This window comes from Hyla sarda, chromosome 12, assembly GCF_029499605.1.
Source record: "Hyla sarda isolate aHylSar1 chromosome 12, aHylSar1.hap1, whole genome shotgun sequence".
Classification (NCBI taxonomy): Eukaryota; Metazoa; Chordata; class Amphibia; order Anura; family Hylidae; genus Hyla; species Hyla sarda.
Window position 1 is genome coordinate 73888700 of NC_079200.1, and position 17381 is coordinate 73906080.

At 47.9% G+C, this 17381-nt stretch overlaps 2 protein-coding genes across 5 annotated transcripts in view; one reads left to right on the plus strand and one right to left on the minus strand.

The window, feature by feature from the left end:
* The window catches only part of CSTF1 (cleavage stimulation factor subunit 1), a 134324-nt gene extending 117437 nt beyond the window's left edge, over positions 1-16887 (minus strand). Inside the window, exon 1 of the mRNA XM_056548061.1 lies at positions 16776-16887. The gene's annotated coding sequence lies outside the window, so the exon portion shown is untranslated. The remainder of the gene's footprint in view (positions 1-16775) is intronic.
* Positions 1-17381, plus strand: part of AURKA (aurora kinase A) — a 105811-nt gene that overhangs the window by 73778 nt on the left and 14652 nt on the right. Inside the window, exon 1 of one of the 4 annotated variants that reach the window (XM_056548064.1) lies at positions 16968-17111. The exons of 1 other annotated variant lie outside the window; for it this stretch is intronic. The gene's annotated coding sequence lies outside the window, so the exon portion shown is untranslated. Of the gene's footprint in view, positions 1-16967; positions 17112-17251; positions 17275-17381 lie in introns of those variants that run through there. 2 more of the 4 variants (XM_056548068.1, XM_056548066.1) reach the window with 2 other exon arrangements.

The window sequence follows — 17381 nt, forward strand, 5'->3', positions numbered from 1 at the left end:
GTGAGCGGGGCCGCCCTTATTAGGGCGATAACACCGCCTAGGACATAGGGCCTAAGTTAGTGCAGGGTAAGTTTAGGATCCCTAGGCCCCCATCATTACTCACATCCCTCCTCTATTTTGTTAGTATCCCAGGGGGACCACTCCTGTGTCGTAAGGGGGACCAATATTTAAAATTATATAAAAATTATTTATCTTTTTTCTCTCTCGAGCGTTGTCCCCTACATCCGTCTGCTGATTTCTTATACATATAAATGAATTTTATTAGAAGTATAATATAGGAGTATATGGGCTGCTCTTGGTTGGGGTTTTCCCTGTTCCAACCTTTGGGATTAATATATATATTTTTTTCAGATATGACCAATTAGGGCATCTTTTCATCATGTACAAGGGGTTTATAAAGTCGTGATCATGTGGCATGTGTACCCTTAGCTTTAGGGACCTTGTGCCTATTTCATTATTAATTGGCACGTTATCACTGCGGTATGCTCACGTTCTCCTTTATACCCCTTCTTAGGAAATTTTTTGCAATTTTGGTACCTCTACACCAATTATTGTTACTATTCCCATTGGTTCAATCATTTACATATAACCAGTCACACGAGAGTTAGTATACTCTATTACTAGCAATAAATCACTCCCATACATACCTGAATCCGGCCCTGAACTATAGTAGTGGGTTCGGCATTCTGCCCGCCCCCTGTGGGCGTCAGAGCGGGGCGGGCACTGCCGACGTCACACATAGGCGCCAGGATATGACGCCAGACGCCGAGAGACCCGGAAGGTGAGCGCATTGCAGCCGGTTTGAATTATTCCGGCTCCCCGCCACTGCGGGTTGCGCACCTCCCGGGATCCTGTGATCGGCACCTAGACCAGCTGACAGTGAGTACAGCATACTAGCGGCGTTATGCTAGATTTACATTACAGGTACAGCGGAACCTTGTTTATTGATAGGAATATATTATTTTATTTATAGGTGTCCGGAACCACGGCAAGGACTGTGAGTCTTCCAGCCCTACAAAAACTACATTTAGTGCAAGTCTGTATACTGGGCTGACTGTATTGTTGGTTTTCTTCTTTTTAGGTCGTGCCGACATTCTCCTGTCACAGCTGGGAAAGATCACACCCCTTGAGTGATACCCCGTATCGTGGGTCACTCAGTAATACCGTGTTTTTTTCAAAAATGTGATACTTCTATTATCTCTATTATTCTGATATTCTCCTGAGGACACTCTTGATTGGAGTAGAAACGCGTTGAGAATTATATTTTCTATTAGAGATGCATGTCTGAATATGTGTATCTACACATTAGATTCATGATAAATCCACCAGATGGGTGGTGATCCTAACAGATCCTGTGTCGCATGATTTTATTCTTATGTGGGTATAATCACTTGGCACATATTGGTGTGTTTTAGCAAGCATATATTAAAAGTTATGTCTTAAATAGCACTTCCCTTACACCTTATATTGATTTAGAGGTTTTTTTTTCATATTGTTTATGCTGGGAGGCAAATTGACCCCTTGTAGGTCTATACAGTATTTTACATACTGCTTACATCATAACCCACACCCCATTCAACCCATAAAGGGCACATGGAAGTGACCTCGCTTCAGAGGTCAAGCAGGGGCATAGGGAGGGGGGAATTCAGCATTAGGAATGTCCAGGCAGGGGGATCCAATTTGTGGGGGGAACTGGAAGAAAGTCTTGAAAGGTCCATCCAATGAGGGTAATCAAAAACAATGGGGAGAGCAGTCCGGGTATGAGGGTCCAGCCGACCGGAGGAAAGACAGAGGGGCATGCTCCCCACAGAAGTCCGGCCCAGTCCCACGTGGGCAAACTTAAAACGTCCCAGGGGTAATAGTGATCGGTGGGGGGGAAAAGAAAGAGAAAAAAAAAAAAACACAGGGCAGTCTGGACTGGGGGGGGGGGGGGGGGGAGAGGGTGTAAAAAAAAGGGGTGCCAAATAGGTGGGATAGCAGGGAAATACACAGTACCTCAAACACTGCAGGGAACCAGGGTAGACAGGAGATGTTGAAAAGGGATACATGCTGGGACTCCATGGCTGTCACCCACATCAATCCGGTCAGGCAGCTAGGTCTCGCCAGGGGCAGCAGGTTCACCTCCGCCTACTCAGCCATTCATCTGCATCCTGCGGGGTGGCAAAGAAAATCGCCCGGTCTCCATCCACCACCCGGAGTCGGGCAGGGTAGGCCATGGAATACGGCACCCCCCGTTCACGCAACCGCGCCTTAACAGAAGTGAAGGAGGCCCTCTTGCGCTGGAGATCGGAGGAGAAGTCCGGGAAGATGGACACCCTGGCATTCTGGACCGTGATCTCCGGCAGCCGGCGGGCAGAACGGAGTATCAGGTCCCGGTCATTGCAATTGAGGAATCTTGCTAGCAGCGGGCGAGGAGGGGCTCCCAGTACAGGTGGTTTCGCCGGCACTCGGTGCGCCCGCTCCACCGCATAAGCAGCAGAGAAGGGAGCATCTGGCATGAGCTCCCGAATCCATGTTTCCACGAAGGCCCCGGGATTCTGGCCCTCTGCGCGTTCCGGGAGACCTATCACCCGTATGTTGTTCCGGCGCAGCCGGTTCTCGAGGTCGTCATTCTTCTGGCGGGCCGACTCCAGCTGCTCCTGCACTGCTCGTAAGGAGGAAGGTAGGGGCTGTACCGTGTCCTCTAGAGTGGAGATGCGGGTCTCCGTCTCCCCAACCCGCTCCCGGAGACTCTGCAGATCTTGCCGGAGAAGGCCGACATCCACCCTGACCTCCTCCATCTTGCCCGTAAGGGAGGTCCGGCACGTCTGAATGGCCATCAAGAGGGTGTCGCTCTTGTTTCACCGCGCGGGCATAGTCTCGCAGCTTCTCCACCGCAGATCTATCTTTCTGTTTTGTAGGATCCAGTTTAGGTGCCATCGTTCTGGTCCTGAGTCGGGTCAGCGGAGTCAGAGGCTCCAGGATTCAGTACAGGATAGGTAAAATGCAGGCTCTAAGCGGGAGCACCTACAATGTGCGACCGCTCATCTCAACCGCCAGGCCACGCCCCCGGAATTACAGCTTTTACAGACAAAATAGGAAACTAACACTCCAGTTGTCTGTTTAGAGGGAGGTTCTGGGTATGGACATAACGAAAAAAGAACTATCTCACCCGAGTCTGTGTCCCCTGTGGCAGCTGCTGTGAGGAGAACTCCGCTCTGTGTAGATTGAGAGGGAGAAACAGGCCAGCCAATAGCCAGAGAGGGGCGTGCCTGGAGCAGGGGCACTGTCTGATTGGCCCCTGCCAATGAAAATCACGCACACTGCGCTGATTGGAGGACGATTCGCGGCCCTGTGGGCGGAGCTATAGCTCCCCGACCGCCGATATGCCGAAGAAGAACAATAGTAATGGCGCCCGCTCCTTGCCCCGAGCGCACATGTCAGCCGCATATGCGCCCCCGGGGAAGTGAGTGGGCGAGACACATATTCGCCGGCAGCAGTCTGCTGCCAAAAGCGAAAGTAATTAGGCGCTTCATGCGCCCGAACAGTATAGGCACAGCGGCTGTCAGCCGCATAGTAAGCGCCGCGTCTGTAGGCCGCATAGTAAAACACACACACGAGTGCATAATAAAAAAGTGTCCATTCATTCCAAATATCCCACTGCTCGCCCCAGAATAAAAGATAAAGCCCCTAGCACAGGCCAGCCCCTTAGACCCTGAAAGGTGGGCCAAAAACTGAGGGTCTCCAGAGGTTGCAAGTCAGCACCTAAGGGAGAAAGAATATATACTCACCTCAGTCAGAAGAACTTACCTAATGGAGTCTTCTGTGAGGTCTTCAGTCAGCTTTCTGTCACCTGCATCACGCCGAGCTACCATGTGCGAGCGAGGCGAGCAGGGAATAGGGGGACCTGGACCCATGAGGTACAACCCCAGGAGCTGACTGTTGGCGAGAGGGGGTGAACAGCGCATATATACGCAATGTCTGTGCCCCCTCAATCGCAATGGGGAAACAGTGAGCCGCAGAGTCCCCACCTGAAAACATGAAAGAAAAAGGAATAAAAAACTAACATCTCTAACTAGGAAAATAATAAAACAGAAGACTTGGTCTGGAGAATTCCAGACCATGTCCACCTCCTTCAGACACTAAGCTAAAACTGATTATCTCAGGGCCTGGAGGCGGGTATATCCTGCTGGGAGGAGCCGACTTTTTTTGTTGCCATAGTGTCAAGCCTTCTAGAGACAGCAGCATACACCCATGGTCTGTGTTCCCATGGTCTGTGTCCCCCAATGGAGCCGATAGAGAAAAGGAGGTTTAAGGCGAAAAAATATCCTAGGGCCATTGTGGATTCTTCTTTCAAAAGGGCAGGTAATTTATCACAACACGATTGTCTGACCAAAACACAAGATACCACGGAAAACAAACAAGATTGGTCCAGTAACTTCATCACGACCTTTACCTCATTAGAGAGATCTTACAGAAACACTGGCCCCTTTTTACGAGATACACTCCCTCAAAAAACCTGGCGTTGCATACAGGAGAGGCAAAACATTGCGCAACATTGTAGCCCCCAGTAGACTTAAAACTCGCAACCCACAACTCGTGAGCTTCCTCTCCATTACTGGTGCATATAGATCTGGGCATGCTCGCTGCAAATGTTGTGCCAGTCTTAAACACCGGGCCAGAACTTTCACATGCAAAACTACGGGAGAAACCTTTTCCATCAAGACACTGCTAAACTGTTCCTCCCAATACGTTATCTATTTGCTTGAATGTCAATGTGGCATACAATATGTGGGGAGGACCATTAGGTGTGTAACACTCACGTTTCTGAAGCCAGGAACTCCGGTGTTTGTAGATCCGCTGGACCTGTGTGGCAGATGACTCGGACCGTGCCAGGGAACGGAGTCTAAGGTGCCGCTGGTCTTCACCAGAGCCCGCCGCAAAGCAGGATGGGCTTGCTGCTGCAGGCGACACCCAGGTCGTAACCCCCGGCAACGGCTTGACCACACAGGCGGCTGAGGAGATGCGAAGCACAGAAGGGATGAGACAACTCGTAGTCAGGATAGCTCTAGGTCAGGGCAGGCAGCACAGTAGTGTAGTCGGGACGTAGCAGAAGTTCAGTAGGCAGGCGGCAGAGAAGCAAGGTCAAGGTCTCAAGAGCAGGAGATCTGGTACATGGCAAGGCAATACAAAGGAACGCATTCTCTAGGGCACAAGGCAACAAAGATCCGGCAGAGAACTGAGGAGGGTGGAGGAATTTATCAACAAGACACAGGTGGTTACACTAATGAGCGTACTGGCCCTTTAAATCTTAAAGCTCCGGCGCTCGCACGCCCTAAGGGACGGGGACACATGCGCCAGAGCAGAGAGGTGGAAGCAGAGGCAGGGGAAACACCTGGAGAGTGACGGACAGGGGCTCGGATGTGGGTGTGTCCCGCAGTGCAAGTCCCAGCCCCGTCGGCAGCAGAAGGTAAGGGGACCATGCGCTCACGGCCAGCGTGTGAGGCCGGAGCACATAGCGTAACATTACCCCCCCTTTGGTCTCCCCCTCCTTTTACCAGAGAGGAAACTCTTGAGAAGATCACGGTCCAGGATATTCTCCTCAGGTTCCCAAGATCTCTCCTCAGGACCGTAACCCTCCCAGTCGACCAAAAAAAATTGTTTACCTCTGACAGTTTTTGCAGAAAGGATCTGCTAAACTTTGTAGACATCTGATGAGCTGGAGACAGGTGTTGGGGGAGGATTCTTCTGAGAAAACCGGTTTACAACAAGAGACTTGAAGAGAGAGACGTGGAAGGAATTGGGAATACGTAATGTAGCAGGTAGACAGAGTTTGTAGGAAACAGGATTGATCTTTTGTAGAATCTGGAAGGGACCAAGGTAGCGGGGACCGAGCTTGTAACAGGGGATCTTGAAGCGGATGAAAGCCACACCATGTCACCAGGAGAGAAGGACGGAGGAGGTCTTCTACCTTTACGCGCTTGCGCCTTCATGCGTGAAGAAGCCTGGGACAATGACTGTTGGGTCTGTTGCCAGATGGTGGAGAAGTCACGGACCAGCTCATCAACAGCAGGCACACTGGAGGAGACTGGGAGAGGAAGTGGCGGATGGAGATGGAGTCCGTAGACAACAAAAAAGGAAGATGACCTCGTGGACTTGGAATCCTTAAGATTATATGAGAATTCAGCCCAGGGGAGAAGGTCGACTCAATCATCTTGGCGAGCTGAAACAAAATGCCGAAGATAAATATCAAGGATTTGATTGACCCTTTCCATCTGACCGTTGGACCGAGGGTCGTAGGCCGAGGAGAATTTCAGATTGATGTCCAGACGGTTACAAAGGGCTCGCCAGAACTTAGAGACAAACTGCACACCTCGATCCGAAACGATATGTTGTGGAAGACCATGTAAACGAAAGACATGCGACAAGAAGTACTTCACCAGCTGTGGAGCAGAAGGAAGACCTGGTAGACGAATGAAGTGAGCCATCTTGGAAAAAAATTAGAAGGTGGCAGATCGGTGATTAAATCCATGGCGATATGGGACTAGGGAGTCTCTGGAATGGCTAAAGGCTGTAAGAGTCCTGCAGGTCTTTGCCGAGGACACAGGACCAAAGTTACACAGGACCAAACAAAATCAGAAACATCACATTCAAGATGGGGCCACCAGTAGTGCCGGGAAATAAGAAGTAGGGTCTTGCGTATTCCAGGATGTCCTGCTGTCAAGGAAGAATGACCCCATTTCAAGACCTTGCGTCTCAATCTGGTGGGCATAAAGGATTTTCCCGGAGGAATTTGCTGAATCTCGGCAGGAGCGACAGGAATCAAACGGTCAGGAGGAATAATGTGCCTAGGCGTGGAGTCCAAACCTATGACGTCAGAGGACCTGGAGAGTGCATCAGCCCTGATGTTCTTGTCTGCAGGATGGAAGTGAATGAAGAAGTTGAAACGGGAAAAGAACAGTGACCATCTTGCCTGGCGGGGGTTCAAATGCTGAGCAGATTGAAGGTATAGAAGATTCTTATGATCGGAGTAGATGCTGACCGGAATTAGAAGAACCTTCCAGTAAATGTCGCCATTCCTCCAAAGCTTGCTTAATAGCGAATAGTTCACGATCTCCAATGGAGTCATTTCTCTCAGCAGGAGAGAAAGTCTTGGAGAAAAACCCACAAGTTACACTCTTGCCCTTGGCGTTTTTCTGTGTGAGGACGGCTCCCGCTCCAATAGATGAGGCATCAACCTCCAACGCAAAGGGCCTCTTTGGATCAGGTCTTGTAAGCACGGGAGCAGAGGCAAATGCAGACTTTAAACGGGAGAAGGCCTCTTCAGCCTCTCGAGGCCAAGACTTAGGATTGGATGCTTTTTTAGTGAGAGCTACGATAGGAGCAACTAAGGATGAAAAATGTGGGATAAACTGATGATAATAGTTAGCGAATCCCAGAAAGCGTTGAATTGCAAGTAGGCCCGAGGGACGAGGCCAATCCAAAACTGCAGATAACTTATCTGGATCCATCTGCAGGCCCTGATGAGAGACAATGTAGCCAAGAAATGGAAGACTAGACTTTTCGAACAGGCATTTCTCCAATTTGGCGTAGAGATGATTCTTCCGTAGTCTCTGAAGAACCAGACGAACATGAGCACGATGCTCCACTAAGTTGGAAAAGAAGATCAAGGTATACGACAATACAGGTGTAAAGAAGATTATGGAAGATATCATTAACGAATTCCTGGAAAACGGCTGGAGCGTTGCAGAGACCAAATGGCATAACAAGATACTCAAAATGTCCGTCACGAGTATTGAAGGCCGTTTTCCATTCATCTCCCTTGCGGATACGAATGAGATTATACACACCGCGTAAGTCCAGCTTTGAGAAGACCTTGGCACCACGTAAACGGTCAAAAAGTTCTGAGATAAGAGGTAAAGGGTAACGGTTCTTGACCGTGATTTTGTTAAGTCCCCTGTAGTCCATGCAAGGACGGAGTGAGCCATCTTTCTTCCCTACAAAGAAGAAACCTGCTCCTGCAGGAGAAGAGGACTTACGGATAAATCCCTTTTGGAGATTCTCCTGGATATACTCAGCCATGGCTTTGGTCTCAGGAAATGAAAGAGGATATATCCTCCCACGAGGAGGAGTGGTTCCAGGCAGAAGATCAATAGGGCAGTCGTGAGGACGATGTGGAGGCAGAGACTCAGCCTGTTTCTTGCAGAAGACATCCGAGAAATCTTGGTAAGGTGGCGGCAGGCCAGGTAAAGGTGGAGGACGAGAAACAACTTTACGCAGAGCAGATTGGAGGCAAAAATGTTGACAGGATTGTCCCCAGTGAAATATTTCTCCAGTTCTCCAATCCAGCTGCGGGGAATGGCGTTGCAGCCAAGGAAGACCAAGAAGAATCTCAGAAGTACAGTGTGGTAGAACATAGAATTCAATCTTCTCTTTATGCGATACTTCCACTTGCATGACGAGAGATTCAGTACGGAAGTGAACCTTACAGTCCAGATTTTGTCCATTTACAGAGGAGATGAACAAGGGTTTGGCAAGCCGAGTAAGAGGAAGATGATACTTGTGGACTAAAGCCGCATCAATAAAGTCACCTGCAGATCCGGAGTCCAAAAATGCTGTAGCGCTGAAGGAAGACTTGTACAGGAATAGTTAAGCGTGGAGAGGTAGTATTCACACCCAGGGATGCCTCTTCCACATACCCTAGGTGCGGACGAACAGTACAGTAATTGAGAAAGTACTCCGGGCTAACACAGTACAAACACAAATTCTGGTTGCGTCGTCGTGACCTCTCCTGCTGCGTAAGACGAGGGCGATCTCCTTGTATAACCTCTTTGGCAAGAGGCGCAAGAGACAGAAGAGGAGAACATTGGGACACAGATGTCAGGCGGGCAGATTCCCTCTCAAAGCACAACCCCCTCAACACCCTCCAAAGGAGAGAAAACTACTGGATATATAAACTACAAACCCTGGTCTCCTCTGGCCTTAACAAAATGATCGAATGTTCCCTCTAATTATTTTACTAACCCACACATTTCCCCTCTGGCAACCCTACAAGTTTTTTTTTATCATTTTATTGTATTAATTTATTGCATACATTTTTATATTACCCCTACTATACGGCTCTACACTTTTACCAATTTCCCTGTGTATTCTTATGGTTTGCCTTTAGAATTTTAATGCAAATTTTTCATTATGTACTACAACGTATTATTATTGATTTTATTATGTACTACAACGTATTATTATTTATGTCATATGCCCTACGTCTGTTACCATATAAGTCATGTGGCAGATACCATCACCAACTATGCCAAATACCATATGTTTTGTACCGTCTTATGTACATCCCATGCCACCATCTGCCACGTGCATTCTCTCGCATATCCTATACCACCATAAGCCATGTTATTTATATCTTATGCCATCATATGCCAGGTGTTGTGTTATGTTCATCTTGTGCCAAAAAATGCCATGTACCTGTTTATGTACATCTTATGTCATCATAAGCCATTATATGGCATGTACATTGCCATATTTATTTTATGCCATCATTATACCCTATGCCATATGTCCAGTATCCAGCTTGGGACCCTATTTACAGCCCCCATACTACTCATGACCAACCTAAAAGGCCGTTTCTATACACAGTAATCCCCCTGATATTCCGGCTAAACCACTCATGCACTTTATTTTTCCTCATACGTTATGCACTTACTGAGTGCTATTTTCACTCATATCACCCATCCTAGTTTCACTATCAGTGCGATCCGTGAGCGGTCATTACTATTTTGTACTATGTACCATGTTTTACCTGTTTACTGTAACTCCTCCCCTTTGTTTTTGGCGCCCATTTTTTAGCCATATAAACCTGTCTATACTATTATCATGTTACCCTGATCTGAGGAAGGGAGCGATCCTCCCGGCACGCATATTTGTGTCCGTTTTTTATCTTCCTTCAATAAAATGTCCTGCTGAGGACTTTTCCAAATATCTCTGGCTTACCTCATCATTCGCACAAGAGTCAGCAGCGCCGACTTCAAGGGTTTTTTCCTGCCTTGCTTCTACTACCCACTCCAGGATGACACTGTCTCCTCCTGCAACCCTTTGGCTCAGAAGTGGCTCACACTAACAGTACCCCAACTTGATTGTGGGTTACATGCGCATTATTACTATCATCAGGTGAGCAGCCATCTATAAGCTCCGCGGGGTCGCCCCCCACTCACCACTACTTAACCCCCGGGTAATACATGAGGCGCCGTCCGTCAGTCTTGTTCCTTTTCTCTCCACAGATTCTAGCTGCTGGTATGTATTTGATATTCAACTGAACTATGCTGACTTGCCATGCCATTCGCATGCTGACCTCACTGCAGGATGACTTTACTGCGATTGTTTTCACCTATAGTGTAACCCAATAATTACATACCACTTATAGATTTTGTTGTTAAACCATACTTGTATATTCTGTACTTATATCGTTGCTGAAATGAGCTTTTGTACTGCTTTCGTTTGTGTTTTATAAAAACTTTGTTGAAACATAGAGGAGATCTGCATGGAGGAATGGGCCAAAATACCAGAAACTGTGTGAAAACCGTGTGAAGACTTAGGCTGGGTTCCCATTACATTTTCCCCCATGCCCCGTATGCGCTTTTTGCCCGCTCCTAAAAGCACATACGGGGCAAAAATGAGCAGACCGGACCGAACGTTTCACTGCGGTCGGCTCATTGAAATGAATTACATACGGGAGCGCACGTTTTTAGCTCTCCCCTGCTGTATGCGCTCCGGTATGGGGGAAAACGTAATGGGAACCCAACCTTACAGAAAACGTTTGAACTCATCATTGCCAACACAGGGGATTGAGATGAACTTTTGTTAGTGACCAAATACTTATTTTCCACCATAATTTGCAAATAAATTATTTAAAAATCTGACAATGTGATTTTATGGATTTTTTTTCTCATTAAGTCTTACAGGCCTCTCTTATCTTTAACCTGTTCAGGACCCATGACGTATGCATACGTCTTCACACCCTGGGTCTTAAGGACCCATGACGTATGCATACGTCATGGCGTTTTCCGGTCTCTGCCGCTCGCCGGGCAGAGATCGGAACTGGATGCCTGCTGAAATCCTTCAGCAGGCATCCAGGGCAAACGCCGAGGGGGGCCATGTAGGCCTCCCATGTCGGCGATCGCCGCAAATCGCAAGGGAAATCGCCCTTGCGATCTGCGGCGATACCGGGCTGATCGGGTCTCTGGGACCCGACCGCCCGGTAATTTCGCATGATCCCGGCTGTCACAGACAGCCAGGACCATGCTGGAGTATCGGAGCGAGGTGGCAAGCCGGCCACCTCCTCCGATCCCCTGCGATCTGTCGGTTAGTTAACCGACCAATCGCAGGAGGGGGGGCGGTTACTTCCTCCCGTCCTGCCCGGCCCCTGAAAGTCCGGAGAGGACGGGAGGAAGACCGGAGGACGCGGCGGGGGACGGGGGAGTGCTGGGGACCGGCCCCGGTACTTACCTCGTCCCTGAAGACCCGGATCCAGACGATGAAGACGGCGGCAGCGGCGACAGGTGAGTCGATCTTCAGCCGCGGTCGGGCCCTTTACAGCAATGCACGTCGCCGTAAAGCGACATGCATTGCTGTAATAGGACCCTGTAAACTACAACTCCCAGCATGCCCAGACAGCCCTTGGCGTCTGGGCATGCTGGGAGTTGCAGTTTTGCAACATCTGGAGGTCCACAGTTTGGAGACCACTGTGCCCTTCCAGATGTTGCAAAACTACACATCCTCAGCATGCCCTTACTGTCCAGGCATGCTGGGAGTTGTAGTGCTGTAACATCTGGCCCTTCAGATGTTGCAGAACTACAACTCCCAGCATGCCTGGACAGTTTTGGCATACTGGGAGTTGTAGTTTTGCAACATCTGGAAGGGCACAGATTGGGAACCACTGTATTAGTGGTCTGCAAACTGTAGTCCCCCAGATGTTGCAAAACTACAACTCCAAGCATGCTGGGAGTTGTAGTTCGGCAACATCTGGCTCTAAAGATGTTGCCGAACTACTACTCCCAGCATGCCTGAGAATGTTTGGGAGTTGTGGTTTTGCAACAGCTGGAGGCACACTGGTTGGGAAACATTGTTTCCTAACTCAGTGTTTCCCAACCCGTGTGCCTCCAGCTGTTGCAAAACCACAACTCCCAAACATTCTCAGGCATGCTGGGAGTAGTAGTTTTGCAACAGCTGGAGGCCCCCCCCCTGTGAATGTACAGGGTACACTCACATGGGCAGGGGGCTTACAGTGAGTATCAGGCTGCAAGTTTGCGATGCAGCAAATTTTGCGCGGCAGCTCAAACTCGCTGTAATCCCCCGCCCGTGTGACTGTACCCTAAAAACACTACACTACACTAACACAAAATAAAATAAAAAGTAAAAAACACTACATATACACATACCCCTACACAGCCCCCCTCCCCAATAAAAATGAAAAACGCCTGGTACGCCACGGTTTCCAAAATGGAGCCTCCAGCTGTTGCAAAACAACAACTCCCAGTATTGCCAGACAGCCGTTGACTGTCCAGGCATGCTGGGAGTTTTGCAACAGCTGGAGGCACCCTGTTTGGGAATCGCTGGCGTAGAATACCCCTATGTCCACCCCTATGCAAATCCCTAATTCAGGCCTCAAATGCGCATGGCGCTCTCACTTTGGAGCCCTGTGGTATTTCAAGGCAACAGAGTAGGGCCACATATGGGGTATCGCCGTACTCGGGAGAAATTGACTAACAAATCTTGGGGGTCTTTTTCTCCTTTCACCCCTTATGAAAAGGTGAAGTTGGGGTCTACACCAGCATGTTAGTGTAAAAAAATAAACTTTTTACACTAACATGCTGGTGTTGCCCTATACTTTTCATTTTGACAAGAGGTAAAGGGGAAAAAAGCGCCACAAAATTTGTAACACAATTTCTCCCGAGTACGGAGATACCCCATATGTGGGCGTAAAGTGTTCTGGGGGCGCACAACAAGGCCCAGAAGGGAGAGTGCACCATGTACATTTGAGGTGATTTGCACAGGGGTGGCTGATTGTTACAGCGGTTTTGACAAACGCAAAAAAAACAAAACCCCACATGTGACCCCATTTCGGAAACTACACCCCTCACGGAATGTAATGAGGGGTGCAGTGAGAATTTACCCCCCACAGGTGTCTGACAGATCTTTGGAACAGTGGGCTGTGCAAATTAAAAATGTTGTACAGCCCACTGTTCCAAAGATATGACAGACACCAGTGGGGTGTAAATGCTCATTTTATGCCTTGTTACGTTCCTCAAGGGGTCTAGTTTCCAAAATGGTATGCCATGTGGGGGTTATTTTGCTGTCCTGGCACCATATGGGCTTCCTAAATGCGACATGCCCCCCGAGCAAAATTTGCTCTCAAAAAGCCAAATATGACTCCTTCTCTTCTGAGCATTGTAGTTCGCCCATAGTGCACTTCAGGTCAACTTATGGGGTACCTCCATAATCAGAAGAGATGTGGTTACAAATTTTGGGGGGTATTTTCTGCTATTAACCCTTGCAAAAATGTGAAATTTGGGGGGAAACACACATTTTAGTGATTTTTTTTAATTTTTTTTTTACGTATGCAAAAGTCGTGAAACCCCTGTGGGGTATTAAGGCTCACTTTATTTCTTGTTACGTTCCACAAGGGGTCTAGTTTCCAAAATGGTATGCCATGTATTTTTTTTTTGCTGTCCTGGCACCATAGGGGCTTCCTAAATGCGACATGCCCCCGAGCAAAATTTGCTCTCAAAAAGCCAAATATGACTCCTTCTCTTCTGAGCATTGTAGTTCACCCATAGTACACCTCAGGTCAACTTATGGGGTACCTTCATACTCAGAAGAGATGGGGTTACAATGTTTGGGGGGTATTTTCTGCTATTAACCCTTGCAAAAATGTGAAATTTGGGGGGAAACACACATTTTAGTGAAATTTTATTTTTATTTTTTTACATATGCAAAAGTCGTGAAACCCCTGTGGGGTATTAAGGCTCACTTTATTCCTTGTTACGTACCTCAAGGGGTCTAGTTTCCAAAATGGTATGCCATGTGGGGGATTTTTGCTGTTCTGGCACCATAGGGGCTTCCTAAATGCAACATGCCTCCCAAAAACCATTTCAAAAAAACGTACTCTCCAAAATCCCCTTGTCGCTCCTTCGCTTCTGAGCCCTCTACTGCGCCCACCGAACACTTTACTCGAGAGAAATTGGGCTACAAATATAAGTATACATTTTCTCCTTTTTCCCCTTGTAAAAATTCAAAAATTGGGTCTACAAGAACATGCGAGTGTAAAAAATGGAGATTGTGAATTTTCTCCTTCACTTTGCTGTTATTCCTGTGAAACACCTAAAGGGTTAAAACGCGGACTGAATGTCATTTTGAATACTCTGGGTGGTGCAGTTTTTATAATGGGGTCATTTGTGGGGTATTTCTAATATGAAGACCCTTCAAATCCACTTCAAACCTGAACTGGTCCATGAAAAATTGTGAGTTTGGAAATTTTGTGAAAAATTGGAAAATTGCTGCTGAACTTTGAAGCCCTCTGGTGACTTCCAAAAGTAAAAACACGTAAATTTTATGATGCAAACATAAAATAGACATATTGTATATGTGAATAAAAAAAAAAATTATTTGGAATATCCATTTTCCTTACAAGCAGAGAGCTTCAAAGTTAAAAAAAATGCAAAATTTTCAAATTTTTCATAAAATGTTGGGATTTTTCACCAAGAAAGGATGCAAGATACCACAAAATTTTACCACTATGATAAAGTAGAATATGTCACGAAAAAACAATCTCGGAATCAGAATGATAACTAAAAGCATTCCAGAGTTATTAATGTTTAAAGTGACAGTGGTCAGAATTGCAAAAAATGGCCGGGTCCTGAGGTGTAAAATGGCTGGGTCCTTAAAGGGTTAAGTGGGAGAATTTGCACAATTGGTGGCTGACTAAATACTAATTTGCCCCACTGTAGTAGTCATGGGAGCAGTCACTGTAAAGGTGTCATGTAAATGTGATTTATAACCCTCAGCTTTCTGGGCTTGAGTAACATGGGAGAGCACAGAAAGGGGTGTCTGCTTATTTCCCCTACATTCCTGCTGTTGGGGTCCTGCCTAAAAGGATAAGTGTTGGTGATTATGTAATGTCTACATTATTGATGATGACATTTTTGTCCTGCACGATATGAATTTTTCCCCAAAACGCAATACCGGTTTGGCCCCTCCCCCTCGGGAATGAATTATCAGCCCAGCGCTGCGCTGTCCCCATCGGGGTTAATACTCACATATCACCCGCAAGCGCTGCCCTCCTCGTCCTCCTGTTTGTTGCTGGCACTGACACTCTATACTCTGCGGTATCCCTATGCCCAGACCGCAAATGGTAAACAAAATAAACTTTAACTCACCTTCCCTGTCGGTCCGGGTCAGCTTCCTAGGGAATGGAATGTGGGACAGCCGTCAGCCTATCACCGGCCGCAGCGATGTTCCGCCTTGGCCGGTGTAAGGTTGAGCCCACTTGTAAGAAGCCGGCAGGCAGACATAGGAACGTGCATTAAAGTTCATCTTGTTTACCATTTGCAGCCCGGGCATAGGGATACCGCACAGTATAGAGTGTCAGCGCCAGTGGCCCGCAACAAACAGAAGAACAAGGAGGCCAGCTCTTGCGGGGGATATGTGAGTATTTACCTGATGGGGACAGCGCAGCGCTGATAATTAATTGGGGGGGGGGGGGGGGGAAGGGAAATACAGTGGAACCGCCATAATTTACAAAAATACCGTAATCCGTGTATTTGGTCATACCGCCCAGCCCTATGGGAAAGGGGCATTTTCTTTATTTGTACACTTCATACTTTTATTGAATAACTTAATTTTTTTACACTTTTTATAGGTTATACTATGCTGCAATACATTTGTACTGCAGCACAGTATGACCCGATCAGCTGCACACAGTACAGCCTGTGGCTGGATCTCACAGGTTTACATAGCAGGCAGACAGGAGGTCATAATCTGTCCTCCTGCTGCCATAGAAACCAACGGCGACCTACGATCGTATTGTGGCGCCACCGTTGGAGAACAGGGGGAGCTCACTCCCCGTCAACACCATAGATGCCGTGATCAGGATTGATCATGGCATTTATGGGGTTAATGCTGTCAGGAACGACGCGGCAGCTGTGGCGGGACTTCGGCTGTGATTGATAGCTGGGTCCCGCTTCCCATCTCCTGCGCTGTATTTCCTGACTTCTGCCAGGCCAGCAGGAGTCCAAAGTCTGCGCAAGAGATGGGGGGGAAATGTGCTCTGGACAAGTAGGGAGACACCTAGTGGGAGCTTTTTTAAACACAAAGAAAACTTCTTTTAAAGTACATTAGAAAGATTTATTTACCGTAAGGCGTGGAATAGCAAAAATGAATTTTAATGACAGTACCCATTTAAATTTCCACCCCCCCCCCATCATCATCCCCATTTTAAACTAGGAGACCAACAACAGACAGATTTTAAGTTTCAGTTTTCCAGACCAGTTTACAAAATGAAAGCTTTGATCTGATTGGTTGCCACGGGCAACAGGGAATACTCTCTTCAGCTCCATGAGGTCTCCGCAGCCTCTGTGGGAAGCCACACCTACGGAAGACAGAACCGTAACAAACTAAGAAAATCGCAGCCTGCACTGCACGTAAATACCAGTCCTAGAATCCAGCAAGCCTTCACTTTCTCACTGTCAGATCGCCGCTTTGCTCGGTAAAATTTGCTTTACGTTACTAACCAGCGCCGGTCCAATTGTGATGACGTCATTGGCTTCCCACAACCACACGTGACTCCTTTCTGTCTGCGCCTGCGCTTTCTACGCCCTTCCTACTCTTTACGTCATGACGTCCTGCGTTAACGCCACCCCCTAATTCAACGGTTTTTTCTTTCAACCAATCATCTTCGGCCATCGACAACGCTGCAGCTAATCAGCGTCGAGAGCGGGTTAAAGCGCCTTAAAAGCGGTCGGTTTGAATCAGTGCGGGGACGAGCGGTTGGTGGATGTTGTGTGAGCCGAAGGCCTCACGTCTTGTGTCCGGCTCCGTGTGGTGAAGACTGCTGTGTACTGCTAGAGGTGTGTGATCCTGAACCCCGGAGCGAGCACTCTAATGTCTCCAGCGCGGGGCCCGACTAACGCGGTATAGACAGCCGAGGAGCTGCACTCTAACGCGGTATAGACAGCCGAGGAGCTGCACTCTAACGCGGTATAGACAGCCGAGGAGCTGCACTCTAACGCGGTATAGACAGCCTTATCTCTGCCAGCCGAGGAGCTGCACTCTAACACGGTATAGACAGCCGAGGAGCTGCACTCTAACGCGGTATAGACAGCCGAGGAGCTGCACTC